Source organism: Phascolarctos cinereus, unplaced genomic scaffold, assembly GCF_003287225.1.
Source record: "Phascolarctos cinereus isolate Bilbo 61053 unplaced genomic scaffold, phaCin_HiC Scaffold_8;HRSCAF=390, whole genome shotgun sequence".
Classification (NCBI taxonomy): Eukaryota; Metazoa; Chordata; class Mammalia; order Diprotodontia; family Phascolarctidae; genus Phascolarctos; species Phascolarctos cinereus.
Genome location: NW_027556291.1, coordinates 74,790,406 through 74,809,674, shown reverse-complemented (window position 1 = coordinate 74,809,674; position 19,269 = coordinate 74,790,406). Strand labels below are relative to the sequence as shown.

Below are 19,269 nucleotides of genomic sequence, written 5' to 3'. Positions count from 1 at the left end.
CAATTTTTTAACTTGAGTGGAATAATAACAAAATTACTTTAAAAGAAAGAAAGAAAGAAAGAAAGAAAGAAAGAAAGAAAGAAAGAAAGAAAGAAAGAAAGAAAGATGGAAGGAAGGGAAGGAAGGAAGGAAGGAAGGAAGGAAGGAAGGAAGGAAGGAAGGAAGGAAGGAAGGAAGGAAGAAAGGAAGAAAGAAAGAAAGAAAGGAAGGAAGGAAGGAAGAAAGAGAGAAAGAAAAATGAGGCCTTTGTAACAGTCATGTATATCCAGACAAAACAAACCCCTGAATTGGCTATGTATAAAACTGTATGGCTTATTCTGCATTTTGAGCCTGTCACCTCACTATCAAGAGGTAGATAGAAACATTCTTTTAGAATGGTAATTGAACATTGCATCAACAAAGTTCTAAAGTATAGAAATATTTCAAAAACCATCCCTTTTGGGAATATCACCCTCTCGCTTGTTGTCTCCCTGCCCCCTCCCGCGCCCAATCCCTGCCCCAATCAGGGAACTGGATGCAGAGGGGAATTTTTCTTTATGGGGACAGATATGCACAATTCCCCATATTTGATACCTTAAAAAGGGATATAGGATAGATCTCATCTAAGACTTCTAACTAATTTAACTGGTTTTCAAAGAGCAATTTTTTGAAAGTTTTTCAAAATTAATTTTTACAAGAAAATAAATATTCTCTTTCCTTGTCACTGTCCCTTCTACTCTCCCATCCCCCATATGGAACAACAACAAAAACAAAATTAAAACCTTCACAAGAAACATGCATGCTCTAGCCAAACAAATTCCCACATTGACCATGTCCAAATATTCATGTCTCCTTCAGTATTTTAAGTCCAGCACCTTTCTGGAAAGAGGTGGGAGACATGATTCATTTTCAGTTCTCTGGACTTAGGTTTTATCATTTTATTAGTCCGTTATTAATAATAATTTTATTAATCAGAGTTCTGAGGGAGAGCTATCAAACGCGTGGTTGCCAGATTAAAATGTAACTGGGAAATATTTAGCAAAATAAATAAAACAAATACAATACAACATATATAATGTGACTATATGGTTTTCTGAGTCAACATGTGGCAGCAGGAATTTAGTGCCCTGGTTTCTATTTCAGTTTGACATCACTGTTCTAAAATCTTTCAAAGTATTTTTCTGCCTCTGATGTTGTTGTCTTTCTATAATTCACTCTACTTCTGTTCATTTCATTCTTCATCCAATAATAGAGCTCTTCTCAGTTTTCTATGAAACTGTACATTTCATCCTTTCTCATGGCACAATAATAATCAGTCACATTCACATACCACAATTTCTTAAGTTGTAACATGACAGTAGGTGGGTACACCCTTAGTTTGCAGTTTAGGGCTAGTGTGAAAAAAGGCTGCTAAAAATATTTTTCAACATGCAGGTCTTTTTTTTTTTTTATCTCTTTGGAGTCTAGGCCTTGTAGTGACATAGTTGGGTCAAGAAGCACACACAGTTTAGTAACTTTGGGGGCATCCTTCCAACGGATTTCCAGAATTTCTGGACCGATTCACATTTCTACCCACAATGCATTTGTGTGCCTGTTGTCTTGATGACTTTTTTTGTAACCCCAACTAAAATCTCACCTTCTATGGGAAGTCTTCCCCAATCCCTCTTAATTCTAGTACCTTCCCTCTTAGTTATTTCCTATTTATCCTATATATAGCTTGCTTTGTATATATTTGTTTGCATACTGACTTCTTCATTAAATTGTAAATTCCTTGAGGACAGGGACTGTCTTTCGCCTTTTTTGTATCCCCTGAACAGATCCAGGAAAACAATATTCACCATGACTGCAATAATTTCAAACAATCACCACAAAAAAAAAAATCAAAAGTGAATAGTGTGAAGTTACAAAGGACACACATGACCCCAAAGTATAAATATGAGAAGACACATCCTTTACCGAGGTGAGAGGTTCATAGGTTTGGAGCATTGCTTGTATTTTCTATTTCTTCAGGGTTTTTTATGATGATTTTTTTCATCTCCTTTTTCTTTATTGTCTTCTTCAAAATATTCTGTGTTACATGAAATGGCTCTCTGGAAGGGGAAAGGACCACATAAGGTAAAATTAACAATTTTGGTTACATAAGATTAAAATATTTTTGCACAACCAAAAATGATGCAGTCAAAATTAGAAGAGAAAAGGATAACTGGGTAAAATGCATTACAGCAATTTTCTCCAAGATATGTAGAGAAACTATCAAAATTTCTGAGAATAAGAGCCATTCTGCAATTGATAAATGGTCCAACAATATGAGCATGCAGTTCCCAAGGGAAGAAATTCAAGCTGTTTATGACCATATGCTCCAAATCACTAATACTTAGAGAAATCCAAATTAAAATCACTCTGAGGACTCATCTCATCCTGGTCAAATTAATAAAATTGACAGAAAAAGGAAAAGGGACAAATGTTAGAGGGGCTTCTGGAGAACACTATTGAGACACTTTTGGTGGACTTGTGAACTGGTCCAGCTATTCTGGAAAGCTATTCCAGCTAGGTGGCAGCTAAGTGGTGCAGTAGATGGAGCACTGGCCTTGGAGTCAGGAGGACTTGAGTTCATATCCAACCTCAGATACTTAATGAGCTGTGTGATCTTGGGCACAACTTAACCATGTTTGTCTCTGTTCCTCATCTGTAAAATGAGCTGGAGAAGGAAATGGCAAATCCCTCCAGTATCTTTGCCAAGAAAACCCCAATGGGACTATGAAGAGTTGGACACACTGAAATGACTCAACAAGAACAACAATTCTGGAAAGCAATTTTGAAGTTGTGCCCAAGAAGTTACTAAATTGTACATACCCTTTGACCCAGTGATATCACTACATGGAGATCAAAGAAAAAGGAAAAGGACCTATATGAAAAAATATTTATTGCAACTCGTTTTGTTCTGGCCAAGACTGCAAACTAAAAGGGTATACATCAATTGGGGAATGGCTGTTGTTGTTACTGTCATCAGTCCTTCATTCCCAAAGAGGACCAATGACATCAGGAGGGTGACGTCTTTACTTGCACATGAATTGGATTTAAGTAAGACAGAGCTGTGCAAAGCAGTCACACTCTCTTCTCCAGAGTCATTGAAATCCAGTGGTAAGACAAAACTCAGGACAACTAGTGATGGCCCAGTGAGAAATGGCTAAATAAATTGTGGTATATGAATGTTATAGAATACCATCGTGCTTTAAGAAATGACAAAAAGGGACGGTTTCAGAAGAACCAAGGAATATTTACATAAGCCAGTGTGGAAGGAAGTGAAGACAATCAGAATAGCAATTTATACAATAATAACAATCTTGTAGAGGCAATTTTGACAGCCTTTAGAAATAGGATCACTCAATGACCAAGAAGAATTCTAGGGAGACGGTGATGACCCCTGCTGCCCACCTCCTCATTGAGAGGTGATGAACTCAAGGGGTAGACTAAGACATATTTGGGGGGCATTGCCAGTATGGGGATTGGTTTTGCTTGACCATGCTGAGTTTTGTTACAATGGTTTTGTTTTTTCCCTTCCAATGGAGGGGGGAGAGGGGAGAGGGAGAACATATTTTATAATTGAAAATGTATAGCACCAGGAAGAGAATGCTGGAACTGCGTAGAAGGCTCTAAGGGTGCCTTCCTGCACTCTTCCCTCTGTGCTTTAACCTACATTTACCCCTCCCCTGCATGTCTATCCATTGATCTCTACGAGACTCAGAGGTTCCCTTTGTGGATATCTGGGTTGGAAGTGAGGTTTTTAGAGGTTCGTCTAGAAACATCTTTCTTTCTCTTAGAAATTTTTATCTAGGGGCAGCTAGGTGGTGCAGCGGATATAGCACTGGCTCTGAAGTCAGGAGGACCTCAGTTCAAATCCGGCCTCAGACCAAATACTTGTCACTTACTAGTTGTGTGACCCTGGGCAAGTCACTTAACCCCAATTGCCTAGAGGAGGGCATCTCCAAGACCCAGTGGAATGTTATCTTCGTACAACCCTCCCTCCTTCCTCCACTGGCTTTTCAAAGAGCTTCTCTTTTTTTCTTCATTGCATAGCTATGATTGGAGGTATTTCTGTGAGTCATTTTGGGCTCCAGTTTAAAGGGTTGGCTGTTTGTTTTTAGTCTGGCTGGTTCACTGTTCAGGCTGTCTTTCTGGTTCTTGGCTTTGACACCAAATATGCAGCACATCCCACTCTGGGGTCTGTCTTCAATGCTGGGAACAATTATCGAGCTATCTTCAGAGTTATACAGGCTGATGAAGCTAGCCTGGAGGCTTAAAGCAAAATAGAATCAGTAATACAAAGTCAATAAATTATCTTAATACAGTAATAGAATTTATTCTCACTATATTATCAGTTATACTAAATTGACAAACTTACTCCCACTAGCTTTGGGAGGCACTAAAACATTCTTACTACATTCTACTTTCTGCCTATCCTTGCAGCCACTGGAAATAATTCATAACTTCCTAGGATGATCTGTAACTAATATCATAAGTATTATTAATGCAGTCCAAATAACGACTCCAATTAGAAAATGTTTACATTGCTTAGGATTAGAAAATGGCACACACTGAGCATTAAAACATTTCAAATTAAAGTGTTAATGGACCAGGGAAGATTCCAATATTCTTCCAATTATCCCAGAGTGTCTCATGGCAAGTCTACTGTGGTCCAAGCCAGCTGCCAACACTGGAGCAGAGACTGCACTATTCTTTCATAATCTTCCATTCTTGTCCATGTCCAGCAGTCTTTTGCCTGGCACTAATCATCATGCCACTCTTAATATAGCTTTCCCTTTACGAATTCCAGCCTAACTATTTATTCCCCTGCATTACATCTTGCTGATGCTTATGTAATTGTTGCTGTATCTTGGTCAGGTTATGTTGTGTTTCATTCAGGTCAAAGGTCCAAAGGTCCCCTCTCCTTCCAATGGATTGTCTAAGAAAGGATGAGTGTGTATGTGTCTTTCTGCTTACATGTTAAGTCAATAAAATTAAATCAACAAAATAGATCAATAAGCATTTATTAAGTACCTACTATGTGCCAGGCACTGTGCTAAGCTCTGGGAATACAAAAAGAGGCAAAAGATAGTCTCTGCCCTCAAATTCTTAATCTAATGCATCAAGATTATTTTAGAGATCATATCCCCAACTGTCATAGTTATTCTAAGATGGGTGCCGTGGAAGTCAAAAAGTCAGGGTGGCCATATGCCAATGCAAGTGAGTTCTATTTTGGAATAGCCCAATGGTGAGATTCCTTCAAGATATGGTGGTTTCACATGCACCACTTTCACAGTTATGAATTATCAAATCAGAAGTCAGGCAACCAAATAAGATGTTGGAAAATTCATCATAGATATTATAGGTCCAGCATCCAGTATCCTATAAGTGAGAAGCAAATTTCTTGTTCTCTGTGGCTGTGGAATAGTTAAAAAGGCAGTGCCAGAGGGCCACATCAGTATGTATGTGCAAATATGTGTGTAACTATCTATATGTAGATATATCTGTCTATATATCTATCTGGTGAGAGCAATGAATATTCCCTCTCTGGTCGATATTCAGACAAAAGTCCACATTTGGAAGGGAAGCATTTGTACATCCTGATAAATAGAGTCCCCCTTGTGACATTGCCCTGACTATCACAATCCAGTCATTTTGGTACCTGGCCATCCATGGTGCAGTCTTTTCTGATACCAAGCCCCCCTTCCTTACTGCCTACAAACATGCCCATGTCTCTATTAAGTGACTGCTATGTGCCAGGCACTGCACTAAGAACTGGGGGTGTAAAGAAAGACAAAAGATAGTGCCTGCCCTCAAGGAACTCATAATCCAATGGGGAAAACAACATGGAAACAAGTATATATGAACAAGATATGGAAAGGATAAATCAAAGATAATCAACAATGGGGAGGCCCTAGAGTTAAGGGGGAATGGGACAGGCTTCTTGTAGAAGGTGGGATTTTGGTTGGGACTTGAAGGAATCCAGGAAAGCCAGAAGGCTGAGATGATGAGGGAGAGGATTCCAGGAATGAATAACAGCCAGAGAACATGCCCAGAGGTAGAAGACAGAGTGTCTTGGTTGCGGAACAGCAAGGTAGCCACTTTCATTGGATTAAAGAGCAGGGAATGATAGTGGAAATGGAGGTTCAAAGTGGAAGAAAACTAGAAAGGTAGGAGGGATAGGTTATGAAAAGCTTTCTTTAAATTTTGTTTTATTTGCAATTCATAGAACAAAACAAGCATTTCCATAACACAGTACAATAAAAAAAAAGATAATTACACATGAAACCGCAAATCTGCCACATACAGCTTACTATTCCCTCTAAATATACAACAAAAGTATCAAGTAAATTTATTTTTTTTCTTCCTTGGCCTCCCCCTTTCCCCACTCTAGAGGTAGCTACCATTAGACACAAGTAGATATATATATGTAAATTATTCTATACATACTTCTACTTATCAGTTCTTTCTCTGGATGAAGATAGCATCTTTCTCCATGTTCTTTATTTTTAATTTGTTAAATTTAATTTAATTTATGAAAAGCTTTGAATGACCAAAAAAATTTATATTTGATGCTGGAGGTGATAGGGAGCCACTGAAGTTTGGTAAATAGAGGTGTGACATGGTCAGACCTACACTTTAGGGAAATTGCTTTGGCAGCCGATCGGAGGATAGACTGGAGTGGGGACATACTTGAGGCAAGGAAATCAACACCAGGCTATGGCAATAGTCGAGGTACCAGGTGATTAAGACCTGCATCAATGTGGAGGTAATGTCAGAAGAGAGAAGGGGGCTTGTGTGAGAGACATTAGACTTTGGCAACCGATAGGCTCTGAGGGGTGAGAGAGAGTAGAGTAGAGAATGAAATTTAAGTGTGCAGTCTGGGGAATTGGAAGGATGGTGGTACCCTAGGCAATACTAGGGAAGTTCAAAATTTCTCCCTTTGCTATAATTAATGGTTCCACGTGTGGATGCTGTGGTGCTGGCCGGTGAAGAACCTCTGTTTCCTTGGTGGTAATTGTCAGACCAAAATTAGCACAAGTCGCAGAGAATGGATCCACATACTCTGTTGCATCTCAGCCTCAGAGGCTGTATCTAGTACACAATCACTTGTAAACAAAATGTCACACTCCAACTCTCCCTCCACCTTACCCTTGGCTTGTAACCTTTTCAAGTTAAATAATTAACCATCAGTGCTGTAGCTGACCTTCATGCTGTTTTCATCCTTGTTAAAGGCGTTTCACAACATCACTAAAAACATCATGCTAAAAAACATGGGAGCAAGCACACAGCCCTGCTTCGCTCCATTGGTGGCTAGGAAAGTGCAAGAGCATTATCCATTACCCAGAACTCATGCAAACATGCTGTCATGAAAATGGTGTACAATACTGATGAACTTGTCCAGGCAACCAAATTTTGCCATGATCTTCCACAAGCCCTCATGACTAACAGTATCAAAGGCCTTGGTCAGGTCAATGAACACTGAATGCAGAATTTTGTTCTGCTCCTGGCATTTCTCCTGGAGTTGTTGGGCAACAAACACCATATCAACCATTCCTTGACCCTTTTTGAAGCCACACTGGCTCTCAAATAGATGGACCATCTTCCAGGTGAAGTATGAAATGGAAAAATTTTGAATGCTGTGGATAAGTTCACTTAGCTTGGCAGTACACTTTCCAGGGATGTCCACATAGATGATGAGGTTGATGCACATATTGCCAGAGCTAGCTCAGTGTTTGGGAGGCTCCAAAAGAAAGTGTGGGAGAGAAGAGGTATTAGACTGCTCACTAAACTGAAGGTCTACAGAGTCCTTGTTCTGACCTCATTGTTGTGTGCCTGTGAAACCTTGACATATCTACATGCATACTGTCATGCCAGTGACAGTGACATGCCAGTGACATGCCAGAAAATTGAACCACTTTCAATTGAGGTGTCTTAGGAATATTCCGAAGATTACCTGGCAGGATAAGGTACTAGATATGGAGATCCTTTCTCAAACTAAACTGCCAAGTATTCAAACCCTACTGCAGAGAGCACAACTCCCACGGGCTGGCCACATTGTTCGAATGCCTAACTTACACTTGCCTAAAAGACTATTTTATGAAGAACTCATACAAGATAGGTGCTTGCATGGAGGTCAGAAGTGATACAAGGACATTCTCAATATGTCTCTGAAGAACTTTGGAATTGATTGTAAAACATGGGAGACACTAGCATAGGATCACCTAGCATGGTGTGCCAGAATCAAAGAAGGCACTGTGTCTGTGTGTGCACCCGTCCTGGTGCCAGTTTTTGCCTGCTTGCTTCTCAGACTATTAATAAACTCATGGTTGGATGAGTTTCCTAGATACCCATTGCCTGTAAATCCTTGGACTGGGGTCTTTTCTCCAAGCCCAGGTGTGAGGCGAAATAGGGCAGCCCCCCCCCCCGCCGCCCGGGTCCAGGCAGGTGGTCCAAGGCCCTGTCTGCTTCCAGTCACAGCCTGCTAGAGGGCTGAGTGCTCCTCCTTCCATGGCCTTCCTCTCTCCCCTCCACTGGCAGTGTCCCCTGGCCCTTGGCTGGATTTAGTGACAGTCCTCTCAGAGGGGGCAGGGACCAGTTTCACCCCACTCCCAAGAGGCTGTTAGAGTAAGAATCCAGAGAATCTGCAGGGACACCCCAGGCAATGATTGACCTAATGGGAGGTGGGGGAGAGTGAGCTGAAGCAGGACAGCAGGGACCACAATAGTGTAGGAGGAGAGAAAAAAGTGCCAGGAGCTGCACCAAGCTGGTAGCCAAGCTTGGCTGTGAAGGAGAGAGCATAGCTAGGGCCTGGGAGGGGGAGGGAGAAGGACTATAGGAGTGGCAGAGCTGGCGTAAACTGGCACCCTTGGGGTAATGGGTTGGCTGGACTGGCTGAGCTCTTTTCCTCTCTGTCCTTTTTATTCTTCCTTAGAGAAGGGACAGCTCCCTAAGGAGAGGGGAACAGAGGGATAGATTTGAAAATGAATGTGATAACAGAATAAGAGCTATTACAATAGTTAATGCCCGTGATTAGCATAGGGGCAGGGGCTCACCAACCTGTGCCACCATTGCCTGAGTCTCCCTTGCCACTACAAGGCCCCTCGTAACTCTAGGCCTGGGCAGGTACAAACAGGATTTAGTCCTAGGGAAGACAAGCCACCTAAAAGAAGGGCCAGGCTCATTTCTTTGCACACTTTTGGGTGCCAACCCCAGAAACATTACTTCACACTGGGAAACATTACTTCATACTGAAGTTTTGGCTCATTCCCACAGCCTCCTCCAGAGGGGGGAGGAGGAGAAAGGACCTTATTGTGCCCATCAAGTCTAAGGCAATTATTTCTCTTTTCTCCACAAAAGAAATGCTTCCCACACAAAGAGCAGCAAAGACTCAAAACAGCAACATTCTTTATAGTAACTATTCTCCTCTTGGGGGAGGGTGACATAAACATTGAAAAAGGACAAGTTTGTTAAACTACTTGCTAGAACATTGATATTTTCCATTTCAAGACAGCTCTGCACTGTTCACACAAATCCCTCTAAATACATGTTCTATCAAGCCAGGCCAGGAATTGGGTTCATCCACCAGTTAAAGATCATCATTTCCAGAAGAGAGCTCAGGATAGGTCCTTGGGGGGGGGTACCCATGATCCTTAGGAGTCACCTGGAGGAAGATCCAGGAAACAATGGACTAAGATCAGCAAGTAGGAGGAGAACCAGGAGAGAACAGTGTCAGGAAAACCTACAAGACTGGCCTAGGAGAAGAAATGAGAGAGACATACCTTCAGGCTTGTCAGGTTTATAGTCTTAGGATGAGAGAGGGAGAGAAAGATAGAGACAGAGACAGAGACACAGAGAGACAAAGAAACAGAGACACAGAGAGAGAGAGATTGAGCAGGATGGTGAGGCTTAGAGAGAGAGATTAATCTGAATTTTGATGCTCCCATATAGAGAGGCCTGGAGTCTGGAGCTCAGAGAGGAGGTAAGGCCTGAAATGTGAGCCCCTAGGGGAGAGAGACACGTGTATAGTGAGCATCAGAAAGAGAGATGAAGAAAGGCATGGATTCTGACACTCTGGCAGGGAGCTGTCTGCAGTCTGAGGAAGGAAGAGTCTGATGCTTATCAGATAAAGGACAAAGGAAGGGTAGTGAGCCTCAGAGAAGACGACAGAGACCTTGAATCTGAGGGCCAGAGAAGGAAAGGACTGAAGTCAGACACTGAAAATAAGAAAGGGCCAGGAGTTTGAAGGAGAGAGAGAGATAAAAAGGGCTGTAGTTTGTGGGTCAGAGAGAGAGAGAGAGATGAGGGTCTGGAATCTGTGGTTCAGTGACAGAGAGAGGCCATGATTATGTGTCTCATTGCTTGGAATCTGAGGTTCACAGTGTGGGAGAAGTGTGAGGATCAGAGACAGAGAGAGAGAAGACAGGAAGGCGAGGCTTAGAGAGAGAGATTGGCCTGGTGTCTGAGGAACAGAGTGAAAGAATGATGCTCTTGGTGAGAGAAAGGTCTGGAGTCTGAGGATTGGGGGGAGAGAGGCCTAGAGTATGACTCTAAGAAAGAGAGATAAAAGACTGGAATCTGAGGGGCTCAGAGAAAGAGGGAGGCCTGGAATCTAAAATTTTGAAAGAGAGACAGAGACAGAGAGAGTGAGAGAGAAAGAATGGGAGGAAGGGAGAGAGAGAGAGAGAGAGAGAGAGAGAGAGAGAGAGAGAGAGAGAGAGAGAGAGAGAGGCAACAGTTCTCCACTGCCCTCTCCATTGTATAAATTCTTCTTTGTGGACCCCATTTATGTGATAATTTTCCACATTTTTTCTCTACCCATACATTTCTCTTCCTTACCCTCCCATTCTTCTTTTGAGATCTTCCCAATATAATAGAATCAGAATGAGAATCTCTGTTTAATGAGACTCCCTCTAATTTCCCCAGAGAATATGACATTCTGAGGGGTTACACATGTCCTTTCCCTATATTAGAATGTAATAAACTTCACCTTGTTTATTCTTTATGATTTCTCCTTCATGTTTACCTCTTTATGCTTCTTTTGGCTCCTATGTTTAAATATCGAGTTTTCTCCTTAGTTCTGGTCTTTTCATCAGGAACACTTGGAAGTCTTCTATTACATTACAAATCCATTTTTCCCCTCTAGTTCAGGGGCATATGAGGTCTCTTTCTGCCTTGTAGCTTCCTGGCCTAGTGTCCAGTCTGTCCCCTTGTAGTCCCTGAGTACCGGAATGCTGGCCCTGCCCTCTGACATGCTCCTGGTTACCTTTCTCCCCAGTGTCATTGGACCTCTCTTTCTATCTTCTTAAGCTGTCCTCTGACTTGTAACTTTTTCTTGGCTTTCCTGATCACAATTCAGCTGGTGTATTTTCTAGGTTGTTGAGTTAGACAAAAATGCTTCCTATCACTCTACCATCTTGAGTTTGCCATCATAAATTTTTTGATTCATTTTAAAGTGAATGTTAAAAACATCACTTTTATCTCAAAGGGACTGATTAAGTGTTTATTTTTCCTTAAATGTGTGCTAGGGAGCACTGCCAACAGCTGCTTGTCATCACCTGACAGGTCAGCAAATTGGAACACTCATCTTTTCTGTTTAAAAAAAAATTGCATATATCATATTCAGGTTCAGTAAGTCTTTCAAGTACTTTGTTATGAGACACTCAGTGAAGCCCTTGGTGGGCATGAGGTTTTCATGGTCACTCCCCATCTCATCAAAATGTATCTTAAAGATTATACTATCTAAAGGTCTCATTTTGATAACTGTAACAGTGATTATCCTGGCCCCCACTGCTTGAAGGCCAGGTGTGTTACATCTCCCCTCTCCCCCAGTGTTCTCCTGTGCCCTTAAGGAGGCATGGAGGTGTCTAGGTTCTCTGTCATTGGCTTGGCCCTCATCAATGATTCCCCTCAATTTTAGAGGTTACCTTGTACCCCAGTTTCATTTAACCACTTACCAGATTAGTTTTTACAAAGGAATATTTGAAATAACTAATATACAATACATTCCTTCCAATGCCTATGGTAAATCCCCACTGTACCACCAGTGAGTGTTGTATTGTTCCAGGATCTCAAGGACAGCTCAGGCTGGGACCTGCAAGCTTTCAGTACTCCCAAAGGGATCCAGGGCAAAGTCTGATTTTTACCCCTCCTAATCTGAACTCTGCAAGTTCCTGACCTGGATTTTGCTCAGCCCTATCATCCAGCTGGGAAGCTCTGCTAGATCAATCAATTAACATATATGAGGTGCCTACTATGTGTAAGGCATTGCGCTTTTTGTATCCCTGGGGATACAGAAAGAAGCAAAGGACAGTCCCTGCCCTCAAGGAGCTCACAATCTAATGGAAGAGACTACAAGCAAACAAATATATGCAAAGCAAGCTCTATACAGGATAAATGGAAAATAATTAACTGAAGGAAGATAGTGGACTTAAGAGGGGTTGGGGAAGGCTTCCTGTAGAAGGTAGGATTTTAGTTGGGACTTAAGGAAGCCAAGGAGGTCAGTAGTTGAAGCAGAGGAAAGAAAGCGTTCCAAGCAGAGGGGACAGCCAGAGAGAATGCCCAGACTTGAGAGATGGAGGATCTTGTTTGTGGAAAAACCAGGAGGCCAGTGTCACTGAATCAAAGAGTATGTGTCAGGGAGCAAGGTGTAAGAAGACTGGAAAGGTAGAAGGGGCCAGAATAGGAAGGGCTTTGAATGCCAAACACAGGGTAGTTTGGAATGGGGGTGGTGATGGCTTGTGGGGGGTGGGGGTGGATTCATAGCTGAGTCCACACTCTACATGGGGAGAGGTAACCCCTACTACTATTAGGTGAGAGCACAGAAGGGCCATTTTTCTTTATCTTTCACTAAAATCACAGCTTGTCGTCTGGAACGCTACATGCAAGAGGCAGCCTCTTCTTTTACTATGTGTCATCCTGAGTCCTTAAACTATTATAAGGATCTCAGAGGATGGGTCAAATGCATGGCTGAAAGTAGATTCCCACAGGAAGGGTCCCATTACATCTTTGATCTCTGGTTTCTCTTCAGGACTATTTTAAGCCACTTGTCCAATTTTGTGAGGGTTAGTTTAGTTAAAAACTAGATAATATAAATGCACTTCACAGGATACATGTAAACTTTGGAGTGTTTCAATACACCAGAAATGAATGAATGATTGAGGATGCTGCTATCAAACATCTGCCCATTGTGAAATCCCTGTCTTTCTACAGATTCCTGATATACTGCATGTGACATATCACCATCTGACAAATGGGCCAAGTGAAGGTACCACTGTCATTTCACATACTAAATACTAGGAAAGTTGAATATTTTAAAGACAAAAAATAAATAGGAATAGAAATTCTGATATTTTCTTCCCATAGTTGTTAGCAGACTATGTTCCCCACTTTGGAGATCATTGTCCTAGTGAAATTTCCTCAATAGTATTCTCTTGGAGGAACAATAGGACCACCAGCAGCGGAATAAAGCTATGCCATAGGGAGGGGCAAGATAGGTAGATAGATAGACATAGATAGATAATAGATAGACAGACAGACAGATAGATAGATAGATAGATATAGATAGATAGATATAGATAGATAGATAGATAGATAGATAGATAGATAGATAGATAGATAGAAAAGAAAGTGGAGAAAGTGAAGAAAGTGATGAGAGGGAGGAAGAGAGAGAGAGAGAGAGAGAGAGAGAGAGAGAGAGAGAGAGAGAGAGAGAGAGCGCATTTATTAAGAACTTACTCTGTGCTAGGCCCTGTGCTAAGGGCTGGGGATACAAATACAAGCAAACAAAACAATCCCTACTCTCAAGGAGTTTACATTCTAATGGGTGAAGACCATACATAAAGGGGACCTTGGCATGGGGCAGGAAGGAAGGGCACCTGTGTGAGAGGGCAAGGCAAGGTGACTGGCAAGGAGGAGGAGACTGACTTTGGGAGCAGAGTGGTACACCCGGAAAGAGGGCTGCTGAGCTCCAAGGGGCCTGGGCAAGAAGTGAGGTTGGCGGTGTTGCCCTCCTGATGTTGCTGTGGATCACTTGGGTAGGGCAGGTTTAAGGTAAGAGGGGTGAAGAGCCCTTGTCCCCCAAAGTGTTTTTTTTTTCATTCTGTGGAAAATGTTTTTATTTTAATGAATGGGGGTGAGGTGGCTGATGAGTTACTTGAGTGCATTACGATTCTCTGTTTCTCTGAGTCCTTTGTTTCTTGAACATTTTCTCTGGTAATAAATTAAACCAATAAAAGTTGCCCTGTACCCACATCACAGAATTTTCAAGCTGGAAGAGACCCCAGGGCCTCCTAGTCCAATTTAGACCCAAAAGGAAGACCCATTCTACCATACCCAACAAGTGACCACCCAGCTCATTCCACAACTCCAATCCAACGCTCCTGGTTCTTCCCTCTAGGGGTTAAATAGACCAAGTCTAGTCCCTCTTTCACATGATGCTCTTTCAACTACTTGGAATGGTATCATAGTCCTCCTGAGTCTTCTCTTCTCTGGGCTAAACAACCCCATTCTTTCAATTGTTCCTTGTATGGCATAGGCTCAAGGCCTTTTGCCATCTTATTACCTTCCTCTGTTAAATATTTATTGCCTCTTTTAGACTGTGGTGCCCAGACCTGAACACAGTGTACTAGATGGGGTTTGACCATGGCAGAGTGCAGACTCTCAGCTACTTATTTATGGAAGCTCTACCCCTCTGAGCACCCCAGGATCACATTAGCTCGCTGGGCTGCCATATCACACTGCTGACTCACAGGAAGTTGGCTGTCTGGTTAAACCAGTGGAGTGTGGGAGCAAGCTCCTACTGGCCAATTGTTAAATTTTCAAGAATTTTCCCAAGCTGGTCAGTGCACAATTCAATTAGCTCCCACACTGGTTATGTTACCTGTTGCTTTAAAAGAACTGGTGTCAACCATAGCACCGTGTATTTTGAATACATTAATGTTTTCTTGACCCGGCTTTAATAATGAATATTTGAAAGTGGACTGAACTGCATTTCACTGGGATGGTGTTAATACAATGCTGGGAAGAAAGCCTGGAGTAGCTACCAAGCTGTTAGAAAATTTTCCTAAAATCATCATGTGGCCGTGTTTGAATCATCAATTGAAATGATCACTTGAAGATTCAACATCTGAAATAAAACAAGTTAATCAGTTTAAAATCTTCCTGGATTTAATTTTATTCTATTTCTCACCAATCTAATAAAAATCAAACTTGGCTAGAAACTGTAGCTAAAGAACTTGAAATGATTAAAATTGGTCCATCTTGGGCCTGAACCACTGGTTGGCACCCACATCCTGCAGTCCATATGTGCACTCACCTTCTTAGCTGTGTTGGGCACAGAGATAAGCTAACGTTAATTTCTTGCTAGACTTTGTTTTCATGATTGACAGGCTTGAAGAATTTTCCCTAACTTTGTATTGTAGTGAGGATCACCTAACTTCCAGAAAGTGCAAAACTTAATCCAATGAATGCACCACAAGAGCTTTGGAAAATTCAAAGATTGGTACCGGAAGCATTAATCTCAAACTGAAGTTTCAGTCATCAGATAAGTTTAAAGATATTCCATTTAATGAAAATCATCAAATTAATGTTCTTCCTAGGAATATGTTACTAGAAAATATAATTAAACATATGAACTTATGTCTTTTATTGGATAGAAACAACAATGAAAGTATTTTATTTTTGACAATATTTTATTTTCCCCCAATTACATGTCAAAACAATTTTAACATTTTTTTTAAGTTTTGAGTTCCAAATTCTATCCCTCCCTCCCTCTGCTCCCCTCCCCCTGAGATAGTAAGCAATCTGATATAGATTATATGTGTGCAATCATGTAAAACCTTTCCATATTAGTCATTTTGTGGAAGAAAACTTGGAAGGGAGGGAGTGAGGGAAGGAGGGAAGGAAGGAAGGAAGGAAGGAAAGAAGGAAGGAAGAAAGAAAGAAAGAAAGAAAGAAAGAAAGAAAGAAAAGAAAAAAAAAAGAAAAAAGAAAAAAAAGAAAAAAAAAAAAAAAAAAAAGAAAAAAAGAAAGAAAGAAAGAAAGAAAGAAAGAAAGAAAGAAAGAAAGAAAGAAAGAAAGAAAGAAAGAAAGAAAGAAAGAAAGAAAGAAAGAAAGAAAGAAAGAAAGTGTGTTTCACTCTATATTCAGACACCATCAGTTCTTTCTCTGGAGGAAGATAGTATTTTCATCACGAGTCCTTTGGGATTGTCTTGGATCATTATATTGCTGAGAACAGCTATGTTGATCATCATATAATATTGCTGTCATCATGTACAATATTCTCCTGGTTCTGCTCATTTCACTTTGCATCAGTTCATGTAAGTCTTTCCAGGTTTTTCTGAAATCATCCTACTTGTCATTTCTTTTTTTAATTAATTTATTTTGATTTATCAATAATCACTTCCATAAGCTTTTGAGTTTTAAATTTTTCTCCCCCTCCCTCCTCACCTTCCTCCCAAGACAGTGTGCAACCTGATATAGGCTCTACATATACATTCCTATCAAACATATTTTCACATTAGTGATGTTGTAAGTAGGAATTAGAACCAATAGGAGGAACCACCAGAAAGAGGAAACAAAACACAACAGAAGAAAACAAAATAGCAAATAGTATGCTTCGATCTACATTCAAACTCCACAGTTCTTTCTTTGGATGTGGATAGCATTTTCCATCATGAGGCCTTTTGAGATGCCTTAGATCCTTGCATTGCCGAGAAGGGCTAAGTCTATCAATATTAGTCATTGAACAACCTGGCTGTTACTGTGTACAACGCTCTCCTGGTTCTGCTCACTTCACTCAGCATCAGACCATACACTACTTGTCATTTCTTATGGTACATTAGTATTCCATCACAATCATATACCACAACTTGTTCAGCCATGGGGCATCCCTTCAATTCCAATTCTTAGCCACCACAAAAAGAGCTGTTATAAATATTTTTGTACATCTAGGTCTTTTCCCTTTTCTTTTTTTTTTTAATCTCTTTGGCATACAGACCTAGTAGGAGTATTGCTGGGTCAAAGGGCATGCACAGCAGTTTGGGCATAGTTCCAAATTGCTCTCCAGAATGGTTGGATCAGTTCACAACTCCATCAACGGTGCACTGGTGTCCCAGTTTTCCCATATCCCCTCCAACACTTATCATTTTCTTTTTTTTGTCATATTAGCCAATCTGATAGGTGAGAGATGGTATCTCAAAGTCATTTTAATTGCATTTCTATAACCAATGGTGATTTAGTGCATTTTTTTTATGTGACTATAGATAATTTTGATTTCTTTGTCTGAAAATTGCCTGTTTATATCCTTTGACCATTTATCAATTGAAGAATGGTTTGTATTCTTATAAATTTGACTCAGTCAATGAAAGCATTTTATTTTGATTTATTAGAACTATGTAGGTGGCCTTATGAAGAACTCACTTCACCATGGATAGCTGGTGGAAAAAAAATTGTCATTAAGCACAATTTTAAAAGATGAAGTTCATTTGAATGATTTTGAGGATTTTAAAAATAGCAATGTAGAATCAATGTTCCAATCCCCACAAAAAGCTAAAAGGATAGTTAGCACTATTGCAGTGAGTACAGCTGAAGATGTAAAAGGTTTCAGTTTAACAAATATACTTTGTACAAAGGTGAGAAATCGTTTAATTGTAGATCACATAGCAGATTTAATGACAATAAATGTAGTGGGAAAAGAGTTAGCAGATTGGGATGTCACTCCATTCCTCCAATCACAATTGAATTTTAAGCACAGGTTGGCTAGGTATACAAAAGTTCTACAAAAATCAAAGAAATCGGTTATGAGAGAATCATTTGGAGATATGGAATTTACAATAAAGAATGTTGCATATTTTAATATTGTTACAAATTGTGTGCTACATATCCTTTATATCCATAAATTTTACCATAAACTTATGTACTTATATCTTCATGGGGGGAGAGGGAGAGAGCAAGTTGTTAGACATTAGTGGGACATCACTGAGTAAAACCCCCAGATATTTTATAAACTGGAGCTTTTTCATGCCTTTACTGGTGAAGTAACTTCTTGTAATCAGGTTTTTATAGGTATCCTTATTGATCTTCGTTTGATTTCATTCAGCCCAATGCTCTAAGAGCCTGGCAAGACCTTTGGGGACTCTGACTCTGTTACCAAGTGTGTTAGCCACCCCTCTCAGCTCGGTGTCATCTACAAATTGGATGAACATGCCATCTATGCTCATCTAATTTGTGACTCTCAACCGTGACACCGATAAAATATTAAACACAGAGCAGACTACCGCTTCATGGGGCGCTGCACTAGAGCCTCCTACCACCTACACCTTGGAGCACCAGGAATCTCTTTTGGTCCAACCATTCAAGCAGTTTCGTGTCCATCTCATTGTTTCTTTGTCTAGAGGACAGACCACATCTTGCCATGTTTTCCACAAGAATAGTATGGCATGCTTTCTCAAATGCTTCAGTCAAACGTATCAGCAACATTTCCTCACCTTCCTATTTACTAGCCCTGTCCAAGACTTGGGTTGGTTTTTTTTTTTGCCTTTTTTTTTTTGGTGAGGCGATTGGGGTTAAGTGACTTGCCCAGGGTCACACAGCTAGTAAGTGTCAAGTGTCTGAGGCCGCATTTGAACTCAGTTCCTCCTGACTCCAAGGCCAGAGCTCTATCCATTGCACCACCTCGCTCCCCCCTACCCACCTCTTTAATATCCATATTGCATTCTGAGTGTGCATGTAGACTGTAGGACGCCCTGTTATTCCCGTTTCGGAAAGACTAGGCATGAGTTATGCCGGAGAGGCTGGAGTTATGCGTTATTTGGGAGAGGCAGGGAGCAAAGAACCCAGAAGAAAGTGACAGTGCAGGAGTGGGAGTGGGGGAGGGGGGTCCCAGTGATCTTCAGAATCAGATCTCAGTTTGTTTTGCGGGGACTGAATGGAAAGTGGAGGGCACCGAGCATACTCAAAAAGCACTTTACGTACTTTAAAGGACTCCGTTAACGTCAGTTCCCGTCCTTCACGGTTTTGGAGTTTGAGTTCCTTGAGGGCAGCATGAAGCACAGTGTTCGGCCCAAGGTTCGGGACATAATGAGTGTACAATGACTTTCGGAGGACCCTTGGGTCTTTTCCAGATGGCACAGCCTGTGCCCCTTAGCGAGCAAGGGAGCGTTCACGCCAAGCCAAGGCTTCGCTAGGTCAGGTCAGACCAGACTCAGCTGATTGGCATCCGGGCCCTCCCCTTCTTTCTTTCTTCCGCGCTTGGGAGCCTTCGAT

At 41.2% G+C, this 19,269-nt stretch overlaps 1 pseudogene; it reads left to right on the top strand.

The window, feature by feature from the left end:
- The window catches only part of LOC144455066 (E3 SUMO-protein ligase KIAA1586 pseudogene), a 52,367-nt pseudogene extending 34,394 nt beyond the window's left edge, over positions 1–17,973 (top strand).
- Positions 17,974–19,269: the final 1,296 nt, after the last annotated feature.